The sequence below is a fragment of the Paramisgurnus dabryanus genome, chromosome 2 (assembly GCF_030506205.2).
Source record: "Paramisgurnus dabryanus chromosome 2, PD_genome_1.1, whole genome shotgun sequence".
NCBI classification, from domain to species: Eukaryota; Metazoa; Chordata; class Actinopteri; order Cypriniformes; family Cobitidae; genus Paramisgurnus; species Paramisgurnus dabryanus.
In genome coordinates, this window is record NC_133338.1 from 57079101 (window position 1) to 57091848 (window position 12748).

At 36.5% G+C, this 12748-nt stretch overlaps 1 long non-coding RNA gene across 2 annotated transcripts; it reads right to left on the reverse strand.

The window, feature by feature from the left end:
- Nucleotides 1-1580: 1580 nt before the first annotated feature.
- LOC135743963 (uncharacterized) lies at nucleotides 1581-10893 on the reverse strand. Of its 2 annotated transcripts, XR_010530621.2 has the most exons (5): nucleotides 10874-10893; nucleotides 10137-10157; nucleotides 9934-10032; nucleotides 5122-5153; nucleotides 1581-2806 (listed from the first exon to the last, which is right to left on the reverse strand). It is a non-coding gene; the product is annotated as an uncharacterized lncRNA (long non-coding RNA). The 2 variants fall into 2 exon arrangements; XR_012335826.1 differs by lacking the exon at nucleotides 10874-10893 and having other exon boundaries at nucleotides 10137-10218.
- Between the last annotated feature and the right edge of the window lie 1855 nt (nucleotides 10894-12748).

Consider the following 12748-nt stretch of genomic DNA (forward strand, 5'->3'; position numbering starts at 1 on the left):
TTGGTAGTTATGTATTTTTTTTGTCTTTCTCTGAATTGTTCATCATTCCTGTAATTGGTAGTTATGTATTTTTTTTGTCTCTCTCTGAATTTTTCATCATTCCTGTAATTGGTAGTTATGTATTTTTTTTGTCTCTCTCTGAATTGTTCATCATTCCTGTAATTGGTAGTTATGTATATTTTTTTTCTCTCTCTGAATTGTTCATCATTCCTGTAGTTAGTGATGAAATTACTCTTTTTTTTCTCCTTGTATTCTGAATTATGTGTATAACTGTTTTTCCTTACTTGTATGAGTTTTCCTCTATAATTGACATCCATCAAATACTTGGTTCTCATTGCCTGCTTATTTTTTCCCTTGTATTCAGCACTGTTTCTGTATTTATAGGGTTTCATTAATTTCCTTTTATTCTGTTTGTTTTCTTCATTACTATTGTGAGATACAGCCTGTTTTTTGCCACAAGTATCTTTTTGTGAAACCATTTCCTCATGCCATTTTTTCCAATACACTTTTCGTCTTCGAGTCATGTTAAGTTTTTTAGATTGCTGCTTTACATATGTTGGTTGTAATTGTTGGGAATTTTGAGCAGACAATGTCAGTTGCTGAAAAGAACCATTTGATGTCAGTTGAATTATGTCTGGACCAAGTTCACTTAATTGTATACTTTTATCTTGGGCTATATTTTCATTAGTGGTAGTTACAACATGCATTTCATCTTGTTTAGTCAGTTCATATCTATCAGCAACTGTCCTTGTGAATGATACTGGCAGCAGATCAAATTGTTCCTGATCACTCAACTGTAAACACCCTTGAAACAACAGCACCAGTCTCTCTATAAGGTCTTCTAAATGGGCAAATGTCAACATTACGGCAGTACCTGTGCTTTCGTCAGCAAGCATGCCATCTGGCGTTCTGCAGTGCGAATCAAAATATCCAAACCTCCCTGAGCAATCTCTGAACACCGCGATGCAATGGGCTCCACAGAGTAGTAGGGCATATTTTATATCAAATCTCAGACATTGCAGAGTATTTTCAAGGTTTTCAGACCCCCTTAGTGCAGGTGTATCCCTTAGTAATCCAAACTTTAGGGGATGTTTGACAACGTTATAGCACTGTGAGTTTGTCTCAATTGTGTTTGGAAGCTCGTCAAAATGTAAAAAACTGTTAAGAAACTGTCCATTGCTCTGTAGTGATTGTTTCACACTTGTGTACACAGCGTCACCCTTTTGCAATATGCAATCTAAATCCAAACTTTGCAACTCATTATGTTCACTATGCATTGCGAGAAACATTAATGCATTGCAAGTACACTGGCTGCCTCTAGAATAAATGTTGTACCTTGGATCGCTTTGACAGTGGGACGCCACAACCGACAGCACGTATGGGTTCAGGTCATCTGTACCTGTCGCAGAACTGGCAATACTGCTGGTGTCTAATGGAGCTTTTACCATCCAGCGTTGCTTCTGGGCTTCACTTCTCTTTCCTTTTCTTGGCATGTTAACAATGTTTACACTAAATTTGTGTATAAACGAGTAATGTCTGTTTTTGTTTGTTTATGCAAAGAATTAAACCAATAACACCTTTTAGTATCTTTTTACTTGTATAAAATGCCTATATAATCAACTACACAGTAAAGTATTGAGATATACAAAGCAACTAGGTGGAGCAGATGTAATGCTTAAACAGATCAATTTTAAAATATATGACTGATTATGAACTTATAGCCACAGGTAATGTCTATTATGCAATCAATTACTCAATGAAGTTAAATATATGACACACAAATATATGAAAATATTGCTTAACTGTAAGCACGAATGCTTTAAATCACAATGGTGTTATACAGCACACAACGTCACGTATGATTCACACTCTCCTAACACAGATTAAATAAGATTTAAGTAAATTTTTACTGTTTACTTATCCACTGAAGTTATATATGAGATTAACAGGAATGCAAAAAAAGAACTAATAATATACTAGCACAGATTTAATAACTCAGATGAATATAAAACAGATATTATAACTGACTAGTGTAAGACTTAACCCAAATGTAATAACACAGACTAATGTAAAACAGATGTTATAACTGACTAGTGTAAGACTTAACCCAAATGTAATAACACAGACTAATGTAAAACAGATGTTATAACTCAGACTAATGTAATTCTAGCACAGATTAAACAACTCAAAACTAATGTAATACTTAAAAGAGGTGTAACAACTAAGACTAATGTAACACAGATGTTATAACTCAGACTAATGTAATACTGGCACAGATTTATTAACTCAGACTAATGTAATATGTAGCAGAATGTTTATAATAAATAAAATGTCACCCAAATGTACTTTAACGTCTACTGTACAGTAAATGTTTTTGTTTCAAAATGTGATTAACACGACTACAGAAAGACTATTTAATTGTATATACCTTATAAAATAAACCTGTATGATAAACAACACCACAAAAATGTAACTAATGTAACGTTAAACAGTGGTCTTCAAAAGCTGAGCTTGAATCAGTGGTCCTTCTTGAAGACAACAGGCAGCAAGGTGTACTGGAAGAGATGTTTTGGAGCTCCTTTTCTCTTGCAGTAATTGTAGTTCACTAACTGGTGTCAATGTTAACTTGGTTTTTGTAGTTGGGTTCACAGGAAGAAGATTTTAAGGCTCACAGGAAGGGGGTTTTCAGAATCACAAGAAGCGTTTTTCAGAATCACAAGAAGCGTTTTTTCAGAATCACAAGAAGCGTTTTTATACGTTTTCAGCGTTTTTATACGTTTTCAGCGTTTTTATACGTTTTCAGCGTCTGGCCATTTTTTTAAGATGCGTAGGCAAGCAGCAAGATGCATTTGTCAGGTTTGCATTGGTAGATTGCATTGGGGTGCGTTGGGGTTGCAGGCAAGCAAGCAGCAAGCAGAGCAGCAGCATTTTGGGGGGGCATGGCCAGTTATTTTATTAGTTGATGAAGTGAAAGTACAGAATGGAACAGCGGTGAAGATTTAAGCAAAGTAAAGGTTCGAAATTTAATTTAAAGGTATTGAAAGGACAAGACAAGAACATACAACAAACAACAAACAGAGAAAAAAAAAGTTAGTTACACTGTAAAGATAAACCAGCATGCATAATATTAAATAACATTACAACATACACAGTAAATATAAACGAGAACATTTATTATTGTAAATGGAGCAGGACATTACTATATTTATCTGTTTTTCTATTTCAATTTTTTCTAAATGTGTTATGAATAATAAAAATCACAACTTTTATATTATAATGTAAAATATAAACTTTTTGTGACCGCTCTAGATACAGTATCTCACAAAATTGAGTACACCCCTCACATTTCTGCAACTGTTTTAGTATATCATCTCAAGGGACAAAACTAGGGGTGGGACAAAAAATCAATTCTTCAATGCATCGCAATGCGGACATTGCAGATTCTTAATCGATTCACAAATGTCAAGAATCGATTCTTAAATGTTCGCTTACAAAATAATAATGTGACGTTGTCCGGTGCTGCACACGGACAACTTTAAAGAGCGCACCCTGCACGAGCACCTAAAGTGGAGCTTACACAAGAGGTAGAGAAAGAAATAAACAAATACATCTAGGACAGCCTTGTTTCTAAACTGCAAGAAAACAAAATATACTTTGGGATGGTCTTCCTCTGCCTTTTCTCTGTTCAGTGAGTTGCAGGGAGAAATAGCACATTTTATTTACTGACTCATCTGTCTGTGCTAATAGCGTTTCCTTAAACCATCAGCTGACTGTTTAGATATAAGAACATGAATATATTTCTTTAAGAATATCCATATAGCTTGTTATCTAGACGCTGGGTGCGCTGCATTAGATAAATACATTAATACCGCCAAAGTCTGTGTATATAATGATGATGATTAGACGCTTAACGCTAGTCAGTTTGTGGGAGTTAATAAACATACAGAATTAATATGTCATGTTTAATTACTATTTTTTACTGGCTCTAATGTCTTAAAACAGAAACAGAACATATATGTATATAAGAATGACATTATTGATCACTTGGTTACATTAAAGTACAGTATATGACAATTCAGAGACTAGTAGCAAAAGCGCAAAACTAGTCTGGCTTTGAGATGACATCAAAAATATGCTAATTAGTATATCAGGAATCGATTCTGAATCAAACCGGGACCTAAGAATTGATTCTGAATCAATTCATGAGGGTCCAAACGATTCCCACCCCTAGACAATACTTAAAAATAAAATTTTAGAATCAACGAGCTACTTGTATAGCAGAATAGATTTACTATCCTCTGAAAATAACTAAACCTACAGCCATTAGTGTCAAAATAGCTGACAACAAAAGTGAGTACACCCTATGTGATAATAAATGTTGTAGTCCTCATGCTGTACATCAGGTGCAGAAGCTGACTTAAAAACAACAAACCATAAGTGCTGCCAACATTGCATTACAAGTTGCAGAAGGTCAGATTGTCAGTGCTTAGAACAAATGCCACAAATAGCAACAATTCGGTTTTCATGGCCCAACACCACACATGCTAGACACCACATTTATGTTTAAGATCGTTTAAGACCACAGGATATGGTTCCTTTAATCCATGCTCTTGGTTAGGTTATCTTCAGCAAAATGTTTGTGGGGTTTCTTATAAGCCAGCTTCAAAAGAGGCTTCCTTGTGGAACGACAGCCACGCACTGACTTACTGTAGTGTGTGACATATAATTTGAACACTGATAGTCTGACCTTCCACTTCCTTCTGTAACATTCTGTAAAGCAATGTTAGCAGCACTCGTGTGTTTTTTTGTGTAGGGTCAGGTCTAGCAAATAAAAACATGAACATAATGAATAGGCTTTGTATTGTTAAATGATATACATTTATAATCACTAAGAGTGTACTCGCTTTTGGTGCCAGCTATATTGACAATAATGGCTGTATGTTCATAGAACAGTAAATCTATACTACTATACAAGTTGCACTTGACTACTCAAAAAATATATCAAAATTTCTATAGTAGTGTTCCTTGAGAAGATATACTAAAATGGTTGCTGAAATGTGAGGGGTGTAAGATACTTTTGTAAGATACTGTAAATCTGTTATATCAGACAGTGTTACTTACAATAATGAATAAGACGTCCAATAGAAAAAGTCCTAAAAGAACAAAAAGACAAATTTTGGTTTAAAGTTCAGGCAAGGTATGATTAAAGTTATACAAAAAAATACAGCATCATCAACCTATTGTGTTTCTGCTATCCCCTAAGTCATACACAGCATTCCCAAGTTAGTCATATCCACTAGGGCTGTGTATCGCAAACAATTTCTGAACTCTCTTCACCTAAACACACACTTTACACCTGCAGCTCTTTGTCGTCTTTGTTTCTAAATGCATGACTGTCGGGCTTGTGCACAACTTAGAATTTCAGGATTGGCCTCCATTCAATTCATGAATTGGTATTTTAATTGACTCCGCCCTACAGGAAGTTGAATTTGAATTGGAATGACAGGAAGCAGAATTAAATTCATGGCAATTCAAAAAAATTCCACAGTCACACAACAGAAAGAATCTCAAATAGATTCAGTGTTAGGAAAGTTACTTTAGAAAATTGTTTGGCAACCATTTTAAATACTTTGTTAAAGTAAAGCATTCTGGGAAAATAAAGTCATGTTCCACAAAATTACAATTACAAAAAAATCAAACTTAATTATTTGTTATGTGACTTGAGTTTTTAACATTAATTGCAAGGGAAAAACATTTCCTGTTAATGTAATCTGTACAAGTAGTTCAAACTAATAGAATATGTAATGCAATCATTTCTGACATATACTGTAAAGCTTCATTTTTAAATATATATAAATTTCTATTGAATTGCAATTCTGCTTCCTTTAATTTAAATTCAATTCAAATTCAAGAATTTAATTGGAATTCAGGAGTCATTCTCAATTCAATTCTAAATTATGCACAAGCCTGATTATAACTGTACAAACACACCGCCGCAGACTTGAGCTTCCAAAGTTACTGGAAGTCATTCATTTACAATGAAAGCTGGCTTCTCTCAGCTGCAAGGGGCGTCAAATCCATTAGCGTTGCATTTTGGGCGTCTTGAGGGACCATAGCGTCAATCAGAAAAATGAAAGAAGCTCAACTTTATGGAAATAAGCTATGGCGCAGTTCAGCGGCATCATCAGTTAACATACAATGTTAACTTTCGTTTTGTGTAGAAATTGATAATCACTGTTGCTGTCGTTTCCTATCATTTATGATACATTTATGATATTAAATTATTTTCATATAGGGACCAGTTACAAAAGAACGAGGCATGGGATATAAAAGCTGGTATAGTTGGTTTTCCCGGTGAGTTTGTGAAGTGCGTGCTGATGATTTATAATATTTTACTGATAGATACTCAAATGTGTCTGTGTCTTGCCAGTAGAACTGCACAGCGTATCATTTAAGCATCGATATCACGATGTATTAATCCATATAGTAACATCGCAGGTAATCCGTGATTCATGTTTCACAGTAACACAGATTTAACCAATTGCACAGATGCAATAAAATAATAATAGTAATAATAATAATAATAGCTAATAATTTTTTTTCCAGACCAAATGTGACCAAAACGATTATAAAACTGCTGTCATTATAAAAGGTTTATAATGTCAATGTATTTTTTTTCATTAACATTTCATGGTGACACAGACTTCAGAGCAGCCAAAGCGTCAACAAGCTTCCCCGTACTTTTTGACAAGCATCCTTGACCAGGCGGTCTGAGCTTCTTTGGAAGCTTAGGTCTGCGGCGGTGTGTACGTACATTAAGAGAGTGTATAAAATGCCACGCAATAGGTTTATTATAAATTGCTTAAGACACGACATGCAGTCTTTATGTGCAATTCTACTTAAACTGCTGAATGGGTGAGTGATGAATGATATTAAAGTTAAGATATCTGCTTATAAAGAAAGAGAGCACAGACTTAGGAAAGGATGTGCAGTGCAGACGAGTGTGCGTGCAAGACGGAGACAATTGAGGAAAAAAACCCAGCTCATCGTTCTCCACTCCCCACTTAAAGGAGTAGGCCACTTTAAAGATGGGGTCCATTGACTTATAGTAAGAAAAAAAATACTATGGTAAGTCAATGGGCCCCATCTATAAAGTGGACTACTCCTTTAACGATCTCCACGGGTCACATGCTTGCGTCCTTTCCATATGACCTCAGACTAAATATACTGTAATTCCTCAAATTAAATCCGTTATTCAAATAAACGCCGGGCCTCTGATAGTGGCCGGGGGCGTGATCATCGCAGACAAATAAAGGCTGGTCTCAAATTAAGGCCATGGAAAGATGAGTGTCTGGGGAAATGAGTGAGAGCTTACTTGCACCCCGTGTGAATGCTCCGTAAACGCCTCGTCCGTTTGGTGATACACGCGCGCGATCTGCGGAGGCTTGTGTTGCGGACCAAAGCGCGAGTATAAACAAAGCTTCAGTTTATACTTCAAAGCTTTTTAGGCGCAGTGTGAGCGCAATCGCGACTTTCAAAAGGAGAGACTTCAACTGTGCAAGCTTTCACCTTCATCTGCCTTCGTTAAAACCTTTTAATGCACGCAGCAGGGCTAAGTGAATATCTACGATGCACACACGACACATCAATTAAGCGATATCATAGGCATGTGAGAGGGCTTCATACGACTCTGAATAAAAAACACAGACTTAACATTACGATGGGTTCCAGTGTTAAGAGAGTGCTTTACCTCCTGCTTTGTTCAAAACAAACGCATTCTAATGACGAAAGCTCGCTCGGGCTCAGATTGATAAAAGTAAAGTTTGAGTGCGTGCATGGAGTATGGAGGGGGACGATCGCGCTGGGGCATGGTTTGGATAATGTGAGCGCGGTGTTATCTCCTAAATGTATTCAAGTTCATCATAATGCACAGCTGCCAATAGATGGCAGTAAATACATTGGATGGGTCTCATTTAATGCTAGTGACGGACTTTTCAGCAACCTTGAAAAAAATTATGGTTAAAAATGAATGATCTCTATCCACTAGAACGCTATCACTTTTTATTTAACGGCTAATTTAAAACAATTATTTATCAAACAGATGGAATTTGAAATAAAGGACTGTCTCTAATAAAAGCCTGCTTCAAATAAAAGCCTGTTACCTTCAGCCGTTTAGGTAAATAAGGCCCCGGTCTTTATTTGAGGAATTACAGTATGATCTGTAACACTTCCTTCAAAAGTGTGTCAGAATCAATATGGAAGGTACTGTATGAATGCGCGCATCACCAGGAGCTCATGAGCTCAGCACTAATATGCATTACAATAAACATTACAATCCTTGGGTAAAATGACCCTGTTATTGGAATAGAATTGTAAAGCAGTCAATTATTTACAAAATAATTGTAAATGAACAGGTGTAGGGCTGGGTACCGAACGTTGATACTTTTATGGTATCGAACGAAAACTCTGATAATTTGAGTAACGAAAAATTATTTATCTTTCGGTGCCAAATTTCTATTCCAAAAGCCAAGCGGCTATGTCTGTGTGAGAGCCTGTACTTGCGTGTAAGGACCTAAAGCGCCGGCGATTGGCTGTCCACCACCACGTGACGGGGAGGATTTCTGAAAAATGTTCTTAGTGACGTATGACAAATTCGGAGGGCGGGGCACAGAGCAGCAGCAGAGAAACCTCCGTAAGCATCGTAAGCTCTCATCCTGAATACAGAGGAGTCTAAGATGGCGGCGCTACTGGAAGGTAGTTAATTACGTTAATAATATTTTAAATATGGATATTTCTACAACAACACCGCACGGATTACCCTCAGAAGACCTTTGTTTATCATCCTGGAGCCGTTTGGATTTAATTTGTGAAGGATGGACGCACTTTTTTGGACTTGAAGGTCGTGGACTATTGGTGGACCCCGTAACATTACATTTAATCAACTGAAAGATTTAAAGGATTTTCTAAAATATCCGAAAATGTGTTTGTCTGAAAAACGATGGACATATGCAACTCAGACAGCTTGGGGGTGAGTAAATCATGGGTTTAATATCGTTTTTGGCCGAACTATCCCTTTAAAACAAATTAAAAACTGGTTTGCTAATTTCACTTGAATGAAATTACATTGAACGCTTTTTCTACTTTTTCTCGCTTTTTTATAATGTATTTAATATTTTGATAATTATGAAGTTGAGTGTTGTTTACAAAAAAACAAACATGCATACAAATCCTCAGTAAAACTCAGTCACCCATTTAAATATTTTAACTTTTGTCAAAGCTGCAGCTATAATGAACCCACTTATTTAAATACTGTTAGTCCAAGCTAAATACCATTTTACATTTCATAAAATAAAGCAGTGTTAATTATATTCTTAATTTCTTTATTTTTGTTTCCTTATTTTCATAAAAAAACTAATAAGTCCAAAAAGCACAACCAGTTGTATTAATAATGTTACCCTGAGTGAGAAGTGTTACCAGAATTTGTTTTAAAAATCTATAGTTATAAAAGGTGTGTGTTTAATGTATTTTTGTTAAAGGCGGAGTCCACAATGTTTGAAAAACGCTTTGGAAAAGAAGACGGGCCGACTACCAAAACACACTCATAGCAAATAAAATAAAATAAAATGCCGGGTTGCGTATGTGTGGGGCGGGTCTATCAACAGAAGGTCCGGATTCTATTGGGGTAGGGGCGTGTTTGTTTAGGTGATTTCAAATATCAACATTGGCTTTCAAACATCATGGACTCCGCCTTTAATGTTTCAATAGATTTTAAAACATATGGTATCGAAAACGTATCGTTAGGAACCGGTATCGAAACTGAGGTCTCGAAATTGGCACCGGATCGAAAGATTTTAAACAATACCCAGCCCTAAACAGGTGTTACAAAAACTACTAAGGAATTACTTTATTCAAAATGACACAAAATTGACTTACCTGTGCAATGTGGATGGCTCTTAAAAGAGCCTTTGGGTTCGCTTGAATATATCCACTAAAAAGTGGGGTTGTTGTGCAGCACCACAAACTGGATGTTGGCTGATGTTTAGGGAACATAAAATGTAAAACAAGAAATAATCACTTAATATCTACATCAAATATTACAAGTCTGTATACAGATAATTTATTATAAAAATACTCACACAGCTGAAGCAATGACCTGTCTGTAGAACAGAAAAAAGAAAGAGAGACGTTACTATCTAAAAATGAAATGCAAGTAAAAAAAAAAGACTTGCCACACATGTGTCTAGACAGCACAAACTATGTTAAGGCAAAGTAGTGACAAGGAAAGGCAAGGAAACACAACTTAGCACATTATTAGAATTGCTATAGCAGCATGTAACTTTAAGTTAATGGTATCCAGTATCAGAAGTACATTGTAAACACACGTATATTTTGTTTTAAGACCCAGGGTTCCCCAACACCCTTAAGCAAAACTTTAAGTGTCTCACAAACAGACACAGATGATCCATATCGTCACCCCTGCATGTTGGCACCAGTGGATGCTGGCTGGAGCCCTCAATACGACCGTGTAAACAAAATGCTAACCCTCATGCTAATAAACGCTAAACTTTATAGTGAACGTTAAAACAAGTAAATATATACTTTAACTCGTGTTACATCTCTAATTGTGACAAAAACAGCTCACATTTAAACCACGCGTGCAAAGGTACCTGTATTTCGTGTGGAATTAACGTTACTTGCACTACATAGTTTATCGTTTAAACTATAGCAAAACAATACAGATATCTAAATTAACAATCGCATTTTGTCTAAAATAATCATGTGAACTTAATTTACCGTTGTTTTTACAACTTTTATGAATTTATGTCGAAAAATACCTCAAAAAATAACGGAGAGAAAGTCCTGAGGCACTTACCTGGCTGAACCGAGAAACCGGATGAAACAAGTTCGGGGCGGGCTAGCGCATTACGGATGCGGCCAAATCTCGCGAGATGTTCAGTTTAGCGTCAGATTTAGTTACGGATGCGGCCAAATCTCGCGAGATGTTCAGTTAAGCGTTAGATTTAGTTAGGATTAAGTTGAAGAACAGCGATTCTGCTAGACAGCATACAGTCACCACCTAAATCCCGTGAAATGTTGTTGTAAGGTTTGGGTATATGACATTTTTTTTTTAAATATTCGTCCGTTTCTCAATCTGAAGGCTGCAGCCTCCGGAGGTCGCATATGCAGGCTGCATACTTCATCAAGCTTGGTTTATTTCAGTTAACTGAGCATTACATTCGCAAGTCTTACGCATATTACAACAATACACGATTTACTAAAAATATATATAATATATATAAAAATAATAATTTTATAATTGTTAATATTGTGAAATAAGACAGGCTTGATGACGTAGGCAGCCTGCAAATCCGACCTTTGGAGGCTGCAGCCGTCGGATTGAGAAACGACCTCAGCCTTTATTATGAATGAAAACAGCGCTCAACCGGCGAGACTTCAAGAGATTTTGACCGTAGCTGTATTCATAGCCACAACCATTGAATCTAGAGCTCATCAGCAAAAGGTTTAGGGATCTTTTGTCTTATTGGTTTTAAAGAATCATTGTCATCCATTAAACAATGAAATACGGAAAAAGTATTAATCAAAATAATGATCACTAGGCAACAGTAATACAAATAATATAATAATAATAATTAATAAACGTTTTATTAGCATAAATATATTTACAAAGAAAGGCACAGTGACAATCAATATATGTTTATAATACAGTTTAATATGCGTGTGTGTTTGTGTGTGTGTTGTTTTGATGTCCCCATGAGGAAACAAGCTTATAAATCAAACAGAATGATGTTTATTGAAAATGTGAAGTAGCAGAATGGTTTCTGTGATGGTTGGGGTTAGGGAATGGGGTAGGTAAGGGGAATAGAATATACAGTTTGTACGGTATAAAATGCATTATGTCTATGGAATGTCACCACAAAACATGGAAACCAGAATGTGTGTGTGTGTGTGTGTGTGTGTGTGTGTGCGTGCGTGCGTGCGTGCGTGCGTGCGTGCGTGCGTGCGTGCGTGTGCGTATGTGTGCGTGTGAGCGTCAAGTTTGATTGATTTTCATTTAAAATAATTATTTTTTTAATAGAAGTGTCACTTTCACTACTTCCTCTCCATGCCCTAGCAACCATTGTTGAGCACCCTATCAACCGGAATCCAAACAGTTATATTTTCAAATACGAATGTCATAGAGACATGGCATGGGGGCTGATTTATGTCACTCAAACTGGCAAGCAGCCTATGAAGTATCATTATTGGGCACTGCCAAGCTACTCCCTAGCAACCAAAGACAGTACCCTAGCAACGATCCCATAGACTGCCATTTTAAAATGGCTAGATGGATATCTTTACAGCACAGTGTCATAAGCTGTGTCCCAATTCAAGGGCTGCAACCTTATAATCATGCGACCTTAAAAGGTGAGTACTCAGTCATTCAAGGTGGCAGCCTCAGAAGTTGCGAAGAGAACTGAAATGATATGGTCAGACGACCCATAATTGGCATCACCTACTGCACATGCCCACCGCGCCTGTCAGCAGGAAACAGCGGAAACGTTTCTGACTTATTAAGTTAAATATGCAATAAGAAGAGACACAGGGGTTGGACTGTTTTACTTGTGGCTTGGAGTATAATCACTAGTGAATGCCAATTTTCTCCCTAGCAACCAAATACAGTACCCTAGCAACAGAATAAACAAGCCTTATATCTCCGCATCAGAACATCATAGAGACACAGGGGTTG